Below are 17,670 nucleotides of genomic sequence, written 5' to 3'. Positions count from 1 at the left end.
GGTGCAGCAACTTGAGAAAGAAGAGCACATCCTTGCCCAGCTCTGAAGGACAGTGACATACAGCTGTGTAATTAATGATCAAGCCACAGCAAGGTTTCCTCTATATTGCTAGACACCCACCTCTGGATGTTATGGCAACTATGAGCGCTTCTATGATTTCACATTTGGATTTGATTTGACTTTCAAAAGGTTTTAATAATAATTGGTGAATTGTCAATACATTACACCCTATTTTTAGTTTTGGATAGAGTGGGGAAGAGGAAGAAAACCACTGTCAGGTTTGTATTGCTATCTGTGTCTATCTGTGTCTCAATTAGGGAGGTTAACTCTCTTTAATTGTCTTGATCACCAATATCAGCAAGAATAAAAGTAAGGGTAAAACCTAATTTTTAAGTTGCCCCCAGAAGAGGACTTTTGTAGGGATTTCCCTAAGATTTGGAAGATATCCTCTCCGGAAATATGTATGTCCTTAATGAGACACAGGTGGAAAAAAAATGACAGTAGTTTTCATACCTTTTCCCATTCTATCCTAAAACCTCAAGCATTTTAGAACATCACTGTGACACCAAAAACATCCCTAACCTCTCAAACACTTTGTTTGCTGCAATATTTAGGTCCATATTAAAGGATTCTAGTTGAAAATACCATTGGGAGGATATTATAGGCAGACCACAAACTAGGGATGTTCAGATACCAGTGGTGATACTTGCCATTTTAACGAGAGCTACCGGGGTTGCAGCGGTAAGCTGGAACTTACCTCTGGTGCTCCATGCTCACATGACAATAAACAAAAATGTATCAGTACTTGCATCTGTGATTACTTGGACAAGTATCAGTACTTGAATTTGAAAAAATGATATCGGTAAATCCCTTATTAAACTTTCAAATTATGCAGCGCCCGCAACATATAACGTGTTAATATCATAAACCATGAAATCAAATAAATATATGTGACTCAAATGTATAAACTATAATAGTATAATGCATACATGAATATTAGTGACTTAAAGTCTTTCTAAAAAACCATCATTGATCCCACAGGGTATGTGGACCAATTGTTGTTAGTGACAACCACCGTATAATTATTGAATGATGTGATGTGTCGAATCCAAAGAGGACTGTTCAAAAAGTATTCGAAAAAATATTCAAAAAAAGGTGTTCAAAAGAAGTTCCGTGAACTATGTTGGGGATAAGGGTTAATACCACATATATCCCCTCGAAAGGTGCACCGTGAGGTAGTGGCTGTGATAAGCAGCCGGAAACGCTCAGACAGAAGCTCTCAGGACCGCAGCATCAATCCACCGTCTCGCTATGGTCTTCAATAACGGATGTGTCTCCACGTTTATGGAAGAAAGAAGCCTTTCATTGTGTAATGTTTTTCAACACAGAGGCTTTATTAAAAATCAAGTTTAAAACGAACATTTAAGATTTTGTTCGATCAATACACACAGCCTAGGAACGGAGTCCTGTGTTTGGTATGGCGTGTAGTTAGGGGCGGGCCTAGGGGCGGTGGTTGTCACTAACAACAATTGGTTCACATACCCTGTGGGATCAATGATCCAGGGCCAATGATGGTTTTTTAGAAAGACTTTAAGTCATTAACATTCATGTGTGCATTATACTATTATAGTTTATACATTTGAGTCACATATATTTATTTGATTTCATGGTTTATGATATTAACACGTTATATGTTGCGGGCGCTGCATAATTTGAAAGTTTAATATTTTGACCTAACGGTCGTTTTGCTGCAGCCTTCAAATTAAATTTGCACTTTTAGCACTTATACATCTTTATAGGTCCAGCGCAGAATCATTAAAATCTATAAATCCCTTATATATGTGTTTGAAAAAATTCATACATTAAAACAGGGATGCACAAATCCCAGGAGCTCCGTATGCTCCTTAAAAATGACAACTGCCTCCTAACTTTTGAATTTCTCTACAAATATCTGGACATTTACTTGTGCTTGTACCAAGTACGGTACATGTTATCTTACCATCCATACCACAAACCTATATTCATGTTTTCAAAGTCTTAATAAAAACAATTGATTAGAAACATAGTATACAAAACAAAATATTGTGAAATCCACTGAACACAATTGATGGAGCAAAAAGTACACTATAGTAGCAAACCAGTTTACCTGATGTTGGTGTTACTGGTCTTGTGATAGTAGTTCTAGAAGTGCCTGTAGAAATACATTATATTTAAAGCCAATGGTAATATAATATGATTTTTTAAAATTTCAAATGATAGGTAAATATTAATTTTGGCACAGATACATATTTTAGAAAAAAATATCCAAACTAGGTTTGTTTTATTGTAGGAACCCCTAAACCATATTACCCTAAGAGTCATGTGCTGGATTTGACCTCTTTGAGAAATCTCCAAAAGAAGACATATTGCTACAGTAAGATAAGGGATAAACAAATGCATTGATTTTAGTTAGTGGTTCATGAAGAATTATTTTCTTTCTGATCTACTAATACTTTAGGATGTGTAAATGATGAACTATCATATTCAGTATTTGCTGCCTTAGGCTAAAGAATTACTGAATACTCTGAACATGGTGGTAATTTGTCAAACAGGTTGGACCATAGTTAACCGCACTACTGTAATGCACATTACTATATCAAAAGATATGTTTATTACAACAGTGTGTGTGTGTGTGTGTGTATGTGTGGACAAACAGCACACATACACTGTTAACTACTGTGAACTGTTTCATCTGTGAATGGATTTGAAACTCTGTTGAGCCACTCCTGTTATTTGGACAATTCTACCAAACTGCACTAACAGGGAAGCAACTACACTCTTCTTTTTTTCAACTGAGCAGCTCTGCCCAGTATAGTGTGAGGCTATACATAACAGAATGTAAAACTGCCCTGGAGAGTGTGTGGTACTGCTGAGAAGACTGGGTGAATGACCAAGAAGATTTGTAAGAGTTTGGCATAAAAAATGAGTAAATAGGAGAGGTACAAAAAAAAAAGCTAAAATAACTTCCAACCCTCTGGGTTCTGGAGTCCGCAGGATATGCTAATCACAAAGAAATCTTAAACCAGTTTCTGTTTAGGTCTACAACAGAACCTCAAAATAGAGTATACAGTACATACTGTGTGCTCTTTACCAGCACATTGTTGGCACCACACCAAATTTACAAGCAAAAGAAAACTATTCCCACCCTGTACTTCCCAGTGTTATTTATTACCATCATTAAACCCTTTTCATAAAAACATGTAAGGTGCTGACAATTAATGTCCACACTTCAAGTAACATCAAAGTAGGTGCTGCAACATGAAAAAGAAGAATGCATCCTTGCTTAGATCTCCCGCCGTGTAATTAATGATCAAGCCACAGCCAGGTTTCCTCTATATTGCTAAATACACATCTCTGGATGTTACAGCAACTATGAGGGCTACTATGATTTCACATTTGGATTGACTTTCAAAGGGCATAATTAAGACAAGAGTTACATGATTTGATACATGTTTATTATAGGATATGGCAATGCCATAGCACAGCAGATAAGCACCATCAGACTAAGAAAAATAAAAAAGAGATATGTATTTTTATAGTGGGTGGGGAAGCACCACAGTACGGCAGCTGCATCATCATCTCAAACTGGATAGGCAAGTTGATGTTGTGTTGATGACGTTCAAAATAAGATCTTGTTTATATTATGTTTAACATATATACTGTAATAAATATGTGTGGGCAATGCCTGCAACTTGCACTGATAGGTAGACATGGTTTTGGTAAGATGGTAGTTAATAGCGGTGAATTGTCAATACATTATCAGAAGTTTATTAAAGTGCCAGAGTAACTTCTACATGTACTGTACCACTTATTAAAAGATTTGCCACAAATGACTAATAAAAAATGTCTTGAGCCCTAAGGCTAATGTCAAATACAATGTGTCTCTGAGCTATGTGGCAGGATAGCTGTCGGGGGCACAGCAGGGAGATGAAACACTCATGTGCTTGCATGTGTTGTTCCCTCACAGGTAAAAGTAGGCTACACACATTTTAGCTGATTCAGCAGGAATTGGCTGAAATTCACTCTGTTAGTGACCCTGTATCCTTAGCAGAAGTCTATCAATAGACTGAATTTTGTAGAAGGAAAATCATGTTGGAAAATCTTCAGTGAAACAGTGCTTGCGAGCACCATCCGGATATTCAGCCAGCAGCCACTATCTGGATACAAAGCTCACAGTGGGAGATTCATTCACCCATGCTATTTAGTGTGAATGGAGGAATCTGTTATATTTTCATCATTTAGCACACAGGTTGAATGAAGAGAATATAATCAATCAATCTGTCTAAAAACAATTTAAAATGTAGTAACAGCAAGAACAAAAGTAGAGTATAAATGTGTGCCATTGGCAACCTGTATTTCTGGCAACATACTCAAAATTAAACAAGCTGGCATCAAATGTTTTTAATCCTATAATCATTTTTCTATTACAAGCTGAGCCTGACAAGATTGTGCATAGGACTGAAGACTGTCACACAAGGCATCTGTATTCAGGTTTAGTTCACACAAATCATATGCACAGTTATTGAAGTAGACTGATGGATCTATAACACCATGGCAGTCTTCAAATGGTCCGTCCTTGTTAGTAATTATGCCACAGAAGCTGTTGCTAGTAATGATGTCTTTCTCCTCATCTGTACACTCTGGTGGATAAACCTCTCCTGGAGTACATCTTCAAAGCAGATTGTAAGAATTATTGTGGGCAGCACATGTAATTGTTTTTAAATAAATTCATTTTTCATAAGTAAACAAATGTGGCAAAATATATTTGAATAAGTCAATTTATGCGAGTTTTTTTAAAATCATAATTCTAATGGAGGATATGCATATTTTCTAAAAATGTTCTTGTATTTGTAAATTATTAGTCATATTACATAATGCATTGCTCATTATTGTGTGTCATTATTTAATATTTCCTATATTTTTTTGGTGAGATATTCCAACTATTATTAAACCCCCCATCAAATCACAAAGGTATAGAAATGATTGACTTTTTAGTTACTCTATTTGATTTTGTTTTAGATTTGGTAAATGACTTACCTGGTATCATTGTCAACCTGCCAACTGTTACCAAGACTATTAGAGTCTGGCTCTAATTCCCCATCAGGGTTTAGGAAATCATCAGTCTTATTTCCATTAAAATTTCCACAGATTCCGCATACTTTGTTGGCATATTCTCCTGGAATTGTCACTACCACTCTGTGGTTTCCATCAAACCTCACACTTAGACCAAATGCTGTTGTAACCACAACATCATGTCCACTAAGGAAGATATTAATGCCAGGTTGTAGAGTAGTGGGTAAGATTTCAACTTTTCCATCCACCTGTATGCACACATCGATAATATAAAATTGTGATGATGTAAAGGAAATCTAAAGGCAGTCATTGTTGCAATGAACACAAACATACTCTATTTATCTATGTTAGACTGACCTTCACTTCTTTGTTCTTCTCCAGAGTGATTCTGTAACCATGTACATCAATGTTGACATACTTGACATAGGACACCCTGGTGTTGCTTCCCCTGTGCTCATTGGCTGCTTCTACATTTAACTCTGCCAGGTGTCCATCAACTTCACAGAGTTTAGATAAAGTGTATGTGCAAGTACCCATAAAATGGTGCACCTGATTATCAAAGGTATAGTAGTGAGGATCCCCATTAACCTCACAGGATCCTGGCAAAACATCAAGAGCAACAACATGAGTTTATAACCTCTAAAAGCATTATGCACAAAAAATAAAGAACAATGATGGAAAAAGTCAGATTATCATTATAATTGTGTGTTTATAATATGAAAAAAATGTTTACTTGAAATTGTAAATAGGTCTATATTTTTAGAATTGTTGGTATTTTTGTTTGCTTGTTACAATGGCAGAACTAGGATAATAGTCTTAGAGTATATCTTAAAGCAAAACTTATTTTTAGTTTTGGATAGAGTGGAGAAGGGGATGAAAACCACTGTCAGGTTTTTATTGCCATCTGTGATCTCAATTAGTGAGATCACCAAAATCAGCAAGAATAAAAGTAAGGGTAAACCCTCATTTTTAAGTTTCCACCAGAAGAGGAATAGAGGGGACATCTTCTAGTGGAGGGCACTTGTTCCTGTGACAAATATCTATGTGGGGATTTCCATCAGATTTGAAAGTTATCCTATATTGGAAAGATATATCTCCTTAATGAGACATGGATGGAAAAAAACTAACATCCTCTTTCCCACTCTATCCTAAAACCTCAAGCATTTTAGAACGTCACAGTGACACCAAACATGTCCCCAACCTCTCAAACACTTTGCTGCAATGTGTAGGTTCATATTAAAGGATTCTAGTTGAAAAAAGGATATTATAAGCAAACCACAAACCTATATTCATATTTTCAAAGTCTGAATAAAAGTCATTGATTAGAAAACTTAGTATACAACACAACATATTGTGAAACACACTGCACACAATTGATGGAGCAAAAAGTACTCTATAGTAGCGAACCAGTTTACCTGAAGGTGGAGTGACTGGTCTTGTGGTAGTAGTTCTAGAAGTGCCTGTAAAAATACATTTTATTTAAAGCCAATTGTAATATATTATGATTTTTTTGAAATTTCAAATGATAGGTAAATATTAATTTTAGCACAGATACATATTTTAGAAAAAAATATCCAAACTAGATTTTTTTTATTGTAGGAACCCCTAAACCATATTACCCTAAGAGTCATGTGCTTGATTTGTCCCCTTTGAGAAATCTCTAAGAGAAGACTTAAAGTGACATTAAACCCTCAGATTTTTTAACATAAAACAATACTGTAATCTGTGCCTTACTGTAATCCATGGTTGTTTCCCTTCTCTTTGCTGCTCTTCCTTTTAAATCTGTATCTGTTCTCATGCTGGGCAGAACTTCTGTTTTGCAGCAGACTGCCTTGTCTCTGAAATGGATACATGGTGTCTGTGTGTAGGTTGGCAACTTGAGCCAGCACTACAGGAAGAGGCACTCAGCTGCAAAGGGAAGTTCTCCCCCAGCATGAGAAGACATGAGGATTTAAAATGAAGAGCAGCAAAAAGAAGGGACACTACCATGGATTACAGTAAGGCACACATTACAGTATTTGTTTATGTTAAAAAATCTGAGGGTTTAATGTCACTTTAATACTACAGGAAGATAAGGGATGAACAAATTCATTGTTTTTACCTGTCAGTTAGTGGCTCGTGTACAGGTAGCTATAACATATGAATAATGATTTTCTTATTCACATCTTATCTTATAGATCCTATAGATCCTAATTATCTTATCCTAACACTTTAGGATTTGTAATTGATGACCTGTCATATCCGGTATTGGCTGCCTTAGGCTGAAGAATGACTGAATACTTTGAACATGGCGGTAATTTTTCAAACAGGTTGGACCAGGTAGCTGCAAGACTTAATACTACAAGTCGTAAGGGATGAACAAATGCATTGGTTTTAGTAGTGAACCAGTTTACCTGATGTTGGAGTGGTTGGTCTTGTGGTAGTAGTTCTAGAAGTGCCTGTATGAAGAAAATGTATTTAAACCCAATGGTAACATATTATGATTTTGTAATATTTCAAATGATAGGTAAATATTAATTTTAGCACAGCTACATATTTTAGAAAGAAATTATCCAAACTAAGTTTGTTTTATTGTAGGAACCCCTAAACCATATTACCCTAAGAGTCATGTGTTTGATTCATTCTCTTTGAGAAATCTCTAAGAGAAGACTTACTACTATGGGAAGATAAGGGATGAACAAATCAATTGTTTTTAACTGTCAGTTAGTGGCTCGTGTACAGGTAGCTACAACATATAACAAGTTATTTTCTTTCTGATCTACTAATACTTTAGGATGTGTAAATAATGACCTATCATATTTGGTTTTGGCTGCCTCAGGCTAAAGAGTTATTGAATACTCTGAACATGGTGGTAATATTTCAAACAGGTTGGACCATAGTTAACTGAACTACTGTCATGCACATAACTATATCAAAAGACATGTGTATTACAGCAGGGTGTGTGTGTGTGTGTGTGTGTGTGTGTAAACAACACATTCACAGTTAACTACTGTGAACTGTTTCATCTCTGAAAAGATTTGAAATTCTGTTGAACCACTCCTGTTATTTGGACGATTCTTCCAAACTGCACTTACAGGCAAGCAACTACACTCTTCTTTGTTTCAACTCAGCAGCTCTGCCCAGGGTAGTGTGAGGCTATACAGAACAGAATGTAAGACTGCCCTGGAGAGTGTGTGAGACTGCTGAGAAGACTAAGGGGCCTATTCACTAAGCTGCCGAGGGCAGCCGAGTGAAAGACCGATCTGAAGTGAAGTGAGCCGAACACTGTTCGGCTATTCACTTCAGGCTGGTACGGGTGATTTCAGCCGTACATCGGCTGAAATCAGCCGTACATCGGCATTCGCGTGGCTTCGGGTCGGCCGAACATGCTCAGTGGCATTCGCGTGGCTTCGGGTCGGCCGAACATGAACAGGTCCCTCTGAGGGACCGAGCAGAATAGAAAAAGAGTGAAAAAAGTAAAAAAAAGTAAATAGAAAACTATTGTTGAGCATGTTCGGCCGACCCGAAGCCACTCGAAGCAAGCCGATGTACGGCTGATTTCAGCCGATGTACGGCTGAAATCAGCCATACCCGCCTTCAGTGAATAGCCGAACAGTGTTCGGCTCACTCCACTTCGGATCGGTCATTCACTCGGCTGCCCTCAGCAGCTTGGTGAATAGACCCCTTTGTTTACTACAATGTTTAGGTTCATATCAAAGGATTCTAGTTGAAAATACCATTGAGAGGATATTATAGACAGACCATAAATCTATAGTCATGTTTTCAATGTCTCAAACACTTTGCTGCAATGTGTAGGTTCATATTAAAGGATTCTAGTTGAAAAAAGGATATTATAAGCAAACCACAAACCTATATTCATATTTTCAAAGTCTGAATAAAAGTCATTGATTAGAATACAAAGTATACATCACAAAATATATTCTAAGAGAAGACTTAATACTACAGGAAGATAAGGGATGAACAAATGCATTGTTTTTAGTAGTGAACCAGTTTACCTGATGTTGGAGTGGTTGGTCTTTGGGTAGTAGTTCTAGAAGTGTCTGTATGAAGACAATGTATTTAAAGCCGATGGTAATATAATATGACTTTTTGACATTTTAAATGATAGGTATATATTAATTGTTGGCACAGATAAATATTTTAGGGAAAAAAAAATCCATAATAGGTTTCTTTTATTGTAGGAACCCCTCAACCATATTACCCTAAGAGTCATGTGCTTGTTTTCTCCTCTTTGAGAAATCTCTAAAAGAAGACTTATTACTACAAAACGTAAGGGATGAACAAATGCATTGTTTTTAACTGTCAGTTAGTGGCTTGTGTACAGGTAGCTATAACATATGAATAATGATTTTCTTATTCACATCTTATCTTATAGATCCTATAGATCCTAATTATCTTATCCTAACACTTTAGGATTTGTAATTGATGACCTGTCATATCCGGTATTGGCTGCCTTAGGCTGAAGAATGACTGAATACTTTGAACATGGCGGTAATTTTTCAAACAGGTTGGACCATAGTTAACCAAATACTGTCAGGCACATACACTGTTAAAAACAATGGGGTTGATTTACTAACCTTATAAACACGCCACAAACAAGTATACACCTCTGTAGTGTGTTCCCTCCCAGCATGATCTATGGGTGGAATCTAGACACCTTTGTAGTGTGTACACACCCAGCAGGTGTGTTGTGCAAAGCCCTGCATGAATTGCAAGGTGATGTTGTGTAAATTAGCTCTACATTGTGTTGCTTGCGTTGATGAATGCAGGAATGTAAATGCATGAGCTAACCATTTTTGTCTAAACTGTGAAGCAGCATTATATATGCATCATGTGCATGATTTTTCCATATATGGCATTAGTGGAAATATGCTTTTAGAGACTTTTTGGTTGATAAATACGTTTTGCTGTGTAAAAATCACACGCCCCTAGTGCGTGCGTGTGTTTAGGTTAGTAAATCACCCCCAATGTGTCATGTGCTTGATTTGTCCTCTTTGAGAAATCTCTAAGAGAAGACATAATACTACTGGAAGATAAGGGATGAACACATGCATTGTTTTTAACTGTCAGTTAGTGGCTTGTGTGCAGGCAGCTATAACATATGAATAATGATTTTCTTTCTGATCTACTAATACTTTAGGATGTGTAAATGATGACCTATCATATTCGATATTGGCTGCCTTAGGCTAAAGAATGACTGAATACTCTAACATGGTGGTAAAATTTGCAACAGCTAGCTTTCAACTTAACTAAACTTATTAAAGTTCCAGAGCAACTTCAACATGTACTGTACCCCTTATAAAAAGAATTGTCTTAAATGACTAACGAATAAAGGGAATCTTCACACTACAAAAAGTCTGTGAGCCCTAAGGCTAATATCAATTACATTACGCCTCTGAGCTAAGTGGCAGGATAGCTGTTTAGGACAAATCAGGGAGATGAAACACTTAGGTGCTTGCATGTGTTTCCTCACAGGCTAAAGTAGGGTAGACACATGTTTTCAGCTGATTCATCAGGAATTAGCTGAAATTCATTCTGTTGGTAACCCTGTATCCTTAGCAGAAGTATATCAATAGACTGAATTTAGTAGAAGTAACATGTTGGAAAGTCTTCAGCGAAACAGTGCTTGCAGCCAACAGTGCTACGACTGATCCTTTGGCTAGCTTTGTGAATAACCCTCTTAGTGAACTTTAGTGGTGTAGACTGCCTAACAAGCCACCCAAAAAGATATGTTTTAATCTACTTATAGCACATTCATTGTCTTTGGCTGTGTGAGGAATTAATAATAAAATGGTGCAGCTGCTAATGCACAGTAGCTGCTACTCTGAACAAGACTGCAATTATACTGGGCTATACTGAGGTGAAGGATTCAGCACCAGGGCATGATACTTTAACAATACCTACTGTAAATTTGATTATTTAAATGTTATGTTTAATTTTTTTTTAGTAAATGTAACGTTTGTACAAAATGCTTGCAAAATCTTCATCCGATTTTCCCACATACTAAAGCCTACTGCTGAAGTGACACAGACAATTCTATTGAAATCTGCTAAACATATATCTAGATCCATAAGGCATATTACTGAGTCACTGAGGACAGAACAATTTCATTAATTTCATTTTCTTGTTACAAAAAATAAGGGGATTCCATGTGACTAGTAGGAGCAAATAGTCATGTGATGATCATTTTCGTGATCTATAACAATATTTCATCTAATTCAAATATTTACCTGATGGTTTTGTGACCACAGTGGTAGTAGTGGTGGTGGTGGTGGGGGGACTATCTAAAATACAAAATGTATCATGTTGATTCGGTTTTTAGCAAGACAGTGAAGAAATGCACTTCAAATTACAGGCAATAAAGTGAAGAAACTTTCAGCCATATAAACAGTAAGGTTAAGCTTTTAAAAAGTAAAAGTTAAATGCTAGAAAACAAGCAAGTAAATCTTCAATAAAGGATGGTTCACATAACTTACCAACACAATATCCTGAGACAAGAAAAATATCATCTATGGCAACATCACTACGGAAATCTTCTCCTCTGATACCCTCAATGAAAATCTGGTAATAAAATAGATCAAATAAATGTCTGTAAAGGTTAATTTATCCAGGTCATGGTATAGCTCAACTGGTATTCCACTAAATGCCAGGGTACCGCAAGAGGTCCCGAGAGGTTCTGCCACCTCCGCCATTGCATTGAATCCTTGCTGTAGCCAAAGGCAGCTTCACTAGCTCCCTGCAAGCTACCGCTGCAGTGGATTCACATCCACTAAATGGTACCCTGGATTGCACTGGCTGAGTGCCGTGGGGCAGATTAAAACCCACCTGACGTTACTCTTTTAGTTTTTACAGCATTACATAAATAATGTTACATACCTAATAGTAAAGCAAAAGCATTGCTATTAGGTATACATTTGGCAATGTACAAACACTGCAATTCAATGATTATTGTTGTGGCTAAGCACTATGATGTGCATTGATGATGTTGATCTTTTTTAATGTTAATCATTTTCTTCGATGTTCCCTACTTGCATACAGCGGCTGGGAAAAGCAAAATCAGTGTTGCTTATTTAGATAAAAACTACCTGATCACGTTCTTAGTTGTTGTTCCTGCTATTGGCAAGCATGCCCAGATACACTCAGTGACAGAAAGCTAGAAATCTACTGTTTGCAATGGAAGTGTCAGGGAACCTGTAATGTTTTCTAATTTTACATAGCTAATAGTAAAGCAAAAGCATTGGTATTAGGTATGTTGTCGGCTCTGCAAGAAAACAAGGCTGCTCACATTGCATTTCATTGATTATCCTTGTGGCAGCACAATGATGCATTTTTCTCAGATCACTATAGTAGACATCTCAACTTCCGGATGTTCTGGAAGTCTCCCACTATATGATAGTGGCTCCTGGACGCCCAGGAAAGAAAAATGTTATCCCTGAAAGGTTTACTCTGCTCTATCTAGCAGAGTAAACTTTTCCAGGGTGGGTTTTATTTTTTTTACATCGGGGCTGCCGGCCGTTGTCAGAGTAAAAAACAAAACAAAAAACAACAGACAGTATGGGAGTGAATAGTTAGGCTGCTATTTGGCTATTTCAGTTTGCAATAGCCAATAGCCGGCTGGCTATTGCACCCGCCCACTGCTGCTGCCAATCAGCAGAGTTGGACCTGAAGTTTCCATCAGGTCTTCCGCCGCTAATTGACAGCAGCAGTGGGCGGGTGCAATCGCCAGTCTGCTATTGGCTATTGCAAATTGAAATAGCCAATACTAGCCTAGCTATTCATTCCAAGGCTGTCCATTGTTTTTTTTTATTCTGATGACAGCAGCTGTCAGAATACAAAAAAAAACAGCAGCCAGGGAAGCATTAGCTCCTCTGATATCTGCCATAATTTCAGGGATGATGGGAGTGGTGGGGAGAGGGCACCTCCCTGAAATGAAAAGGGCACCTCCCTGAAATTACCTTTTTTAAGGTTGGGATGCCTGCTATAGAGCACAATTGACAGCACTAGCATGCAGTGTATCTACTGAGCACCAATGCAATGTTAGAGTTTCTGCTGAGTACTAATGCACTGTTAGTTTTTCATAAAGTATTATTACCCCAATATTCTACATTTGAATTAGGAAACTCCATCTAGTTGCAACAATGTATTATTACAACAAGCTGCATTCAAACTAGGAAACTATATTTAGTGACTATAATGTGTTATTACAATACCACTTTTTAACTGGGAAGAATGAACTCCAGGCATGTAAAAAATTAACCCTTGCAGTGTGGGGCTACCCCCACACAGCAAGAGATAGGTCCTTGTTTTGGTCTAGGTTCTAAAATAAAGAAGATACACACCTCCTGATCCTTGGCCCCACTCCTGCTGTGAAATGTCCCTTGGCATCTTAATGTCCAATTCAAGTCAATGGACGTGATGATGTTACAGATCCCTAGACCGCTGGAGCCCCAGAAAGAAGAGGCTACGGAGACAATTCTAGCAGCCAGGTTAAACTGAATATTGAATGAGTATTCTTTTTTATTTAGTCCCTAGACCAAAAATAGTACTTAACCCTTGTAGCCCCACTGCAAGGGTTAATTTTCACATGCCTGGAGTTCTGATTTAGGAGCATTAGCTTTTGGCATTATTTGCCCAACATGACTGTTCACAGATATTTGCAGGGTGAAGGATTCTTTGAATTGTTACTATTTAGACCCCCTTGGTGTTTCAGCTGACAAGAATGCACAGTTAGTATTTCCTCTGAGCACAATGCACAGTTAATGTTTATAATGAGCTCAATGCACTGTTGGTGTTTCCTTTAGCACAAGTACACTGTTATGGTTAATGTAAACGTTATTATAAATGCTTTTAATTTTATATCTATAGCTCACTGATCACACTAATGTCCTGTAAGCTATAGATCAGAAAACTATTTCAGAGGTTCCCTGAAACCTAAAAACGGACACTGAAAAAAGTTGGCATAGCTAATGGTAGCTAATAACATTCAACTGGAGTTGTTCTGTAGGGTTAAAGAAGTTTCACAGCTCCTCTACATAGAAATAGCTTGGCTAAGCTGTGAAACATCTTTAGCATTACAAAGCAAGTTCATTTTAATGTCACTAACTACTACTAACTTTCAGATAAATGCAAATGGTCTCTACTGAGCTGAGAACAATATGCTGTTTCATACAGAAAGAGACCAGAATATTTTTATGGGTTTAAATAAAATAATGCAAGACATACCTGGATAATATCACTGTCAGGCAGGAATATTTTCTCTGAATACCACACATCCCCATGATTTCCTTCTAGAATGGTGAAATATTCCAAACCATAGTCTCTTAGTGCTGACACACTCAGCAGCATGTATTGTGAGGTTCCATACATGTGATACCAGAACTGTAAGCAGTAAGATCCCTTGAAACAATTTTCTGGGCTCTCCAGTCTTGCAAATTCTCCGTCTTCTGAATAACGTCCATCAATATAGAGATAATAGCCATCTGTAAAAACAAAAATATTAATGATGTAGTATAATACTTTTTGGTGTTTTTCATAACTACTAAAAACAGTGTAAAGTACTTACATCCTGTTGTGTGGTCATAGGATGGTCCAGTAAAATCAGAGGGGGTTGAACCACTCCAACGTATCCAGTCCATGTCATCATGTGTTGACTGTTTCCAATTACAAAAGTTCTCATCAAAGGAACAGTCTATTCGGCATACATCTGTATTAGGAATGAAAACACAAATAATATTTATGAGATATATTTTGGCATAGTATATACTGCAATGCACATGCAAGCATTAAAGCTGAACTCTGGGCAAATATCCTAATCACCATTTAAAGTGATATTAATATATACAGGTGAAACTCGAATAATTAGAATATCGTGCAAAAGTAATTGCAGTAAGTGCTGCAAAAGGGGCCCAAACCAAGTACTGAGTACATATGCATGCTTGTACTTTTCAGAGGTCCGATATTGTTCTATGTACAATCCTTGTTTTATTGATTGCATGTAATAATCTACTTTTTTGAGGTTGTGGATTTGGGGTTCTTGGGGGTTTCATGAGCTGTAAGCCATAATCATCACAATTATGACAAATCACGGCTTGAATAATCTTTCTTTGCATGTAATGAGTCTATCTCATATATTAGTTTCACCTTTTAAGTTGCATTAGTGAAAAAAATTAACTATGCACGATATTCTAATTATTCGAGTTTCACCTGTAAATGATATAAGTTATAATGATAAGTTAATTCAAATGCTGATGAAAACACTTCCAATAAATGCTGCTCCTTGGTGTTTAAAAGTTTTAGTTTCCTGCATAATCAGCTGATTCCCTGAGCACTGGCCCCCATATCCTGTTTTAGGGGGGGGTCCCTTGGAGGGTCCTGTAGACCCACCCTTGTGTGCTAGTAAGCTGTGTGTGTCTCCAGAAACACACACATGCACAGTGAGGCAAGCCATTCCTCTGCTCCCTGCTTCTTCCTTCTCCTTCTCCTTCTTCCAAGCTGGTAGCTGGCTAGCTGCTGTGCTGTCCCTTGTGAACTTGTACTGGACAGGTAGTCCAGGAAAGTAGAGCGGAGGGAGTTGGAGCCAGCTGTTTGGAAACATGATCACTGTAAGTGTTTTGGCAAAAACTGAAAGAAATACTTTGCCAATGTGTTTGATCTGGATTTATTATTGAAAAAAAGAAAAGGTTGAGAGTTTGATGCTACTTTAATGCAGCTCTGTATTCCTCAGGTTTACTGATTTTATTTCATTAAGAAATCTGAGGAGAATATTCATGTAAGTTAGGATCATATTATATATAACTGATGAACATAAGCTACCAATGTAATTATTCATGTTATTGATTTTTATTTGTATGTCATAGATGCTCACTTTGTCCCTGAGGAATGAACCTGCTCACAGACAGGAGGAGGTTTTTGACTCCCCTATAGATGCTGAGATATCTGGAATGCAATACCATGACAATAATATGCACAATTATCACTGAATATATGATGAAGGTGAGGCTGAGGTGGAATAATGGTTTGAATGTGCATTCTCATTGATATTTTGAAAAAAAATACATAAAAAATCTAATAGTCATGTGTGCCAAAAAAAGTCACAAAAAAACATTGTGAAAAATTTGACAACTTTGATAAAGGTCCATCATTTCCCAGTGGGTAGGCTGGGTAAGGGAGGGAATGCCATTATATTTCAGAACTATAAAGTGGTGTTAAACCCCTAACTGTGGAATGTGTCAGAGGTATGTGAATAATGAAAATAAATGAACAGGATTACAGGACTTTAGGCATACCACACATGTCTCTGTGGTAGACCCTGCTCCTTCTCCTACGCCAGAAGATCCCTGGCCACAATCATAGCTACATCATGGCTATCATTTTGGTAGACAATATTCCACTAGCAACTGGTCTGATCTTCTGTAAAAAGAAATCTTGTTTTTCTATGTGATGTATGACTTTAAATAGTAGAAATCCTTTAAAAATGTGAGACATTTGTTTTAAAGCCCTTTCCCACACTTCCTTAGATATAGCCGAGGTAAATGTGGGGATTGGCCTTCTAGTGGGGGGCACTTGTTCCTGTGACAACTATCTATGTGGGGATTTTCCTCAGATTTGAAAGATATCCTGTTCTATAATAATATTTCTCCTTAATGAGACACAGATGGAAAAAAACTGACAGTGGTTTTTATCCCCTTTCCCACTCTATCCTAAATCCTCAAGCATTTTAGAACGTCACAGTGACACCTAACACTTCCCCAACTTCCTAAGCACTTTGATTGCTGCAATATTTAGGTTCATATCAAAGGATTCTAGTTGAAAATACCATTGAGAGGATACACTTCCCAAACACTGTCAGGGTTATTCACAAAAGGGTGAAGCGTTTGGAGGAGGCAGGAGAAGTGAACCATCTAGGACAACATAGCTGACCTGGAGAATGAGCTGAATTGGAGAATTTTTCCAAATCAACTATGTTGTCCTAGATTGTTCACTTCTCCTGCCTTCTCCAAACTCTTCACCCTTTTGTGAATAACCCTGTTTGTTTGCTGCAATGTCCAGGTTCATATCAAAGGATTCTAGTTGAAAATACCATTGAGAGGATATTATGACAGACCACAAATCTATATTCATGTTCTCAACGTCTTATTAAAAGTAAATGATTAGAAAACATAGGGGTCTATTCACGAAGCTGCCGAGGGCAGCCGAGTGAATGACCGATCTGAAGTGAAGTGAGCCGAACACTGTTCGGCTATTCACTTCAGGCTGGTACGGCTAATTTCAGCCGTACATCGGCTGAAATCAGCCGTACATCGGCTTGCTTGGTGTGGCTTGCTTGGTGTGGCATGCTCAGCATGTTCGGCCGACCCGAAGTGCAGAAGGAGTTTGACTCAGCCGATCCAACATCTGGATCGGCTGAGCCGAACCTCCGGCAGGCTTCTCACTGCTGTTCGGGCTATTCTTAAAGATCCCGAACAGCAGTGAGTGAATAGCGGCATTCGGCTCGGCTGTTCTGCTGGGTCCCTCAGAGGTACCGAGCAGAACAGAAAAACAGTGAAAAAAGTTTAAAAA

Source organism: Nanorana parkeri, unplaced genomic scaffold (genome assembly GCF_000935625.1).
Source record: "Nanorana parkeri isolate BGI_ZX_2015 unplaced genomic scaffold, ASM93562v1 scaffold29, whole genome shotgun sequence".
Lineage (NCBI taxonomy): Eukaryota > Metazoa > Chordata > Amphibia > Anura > Dicroglossidae > Nanorana > Nanorana parkeri.
The sequence above is the reverse complement of the archived record's forward strand: the minus strand, read 5'-3'. Positions refer to the sequence as shown.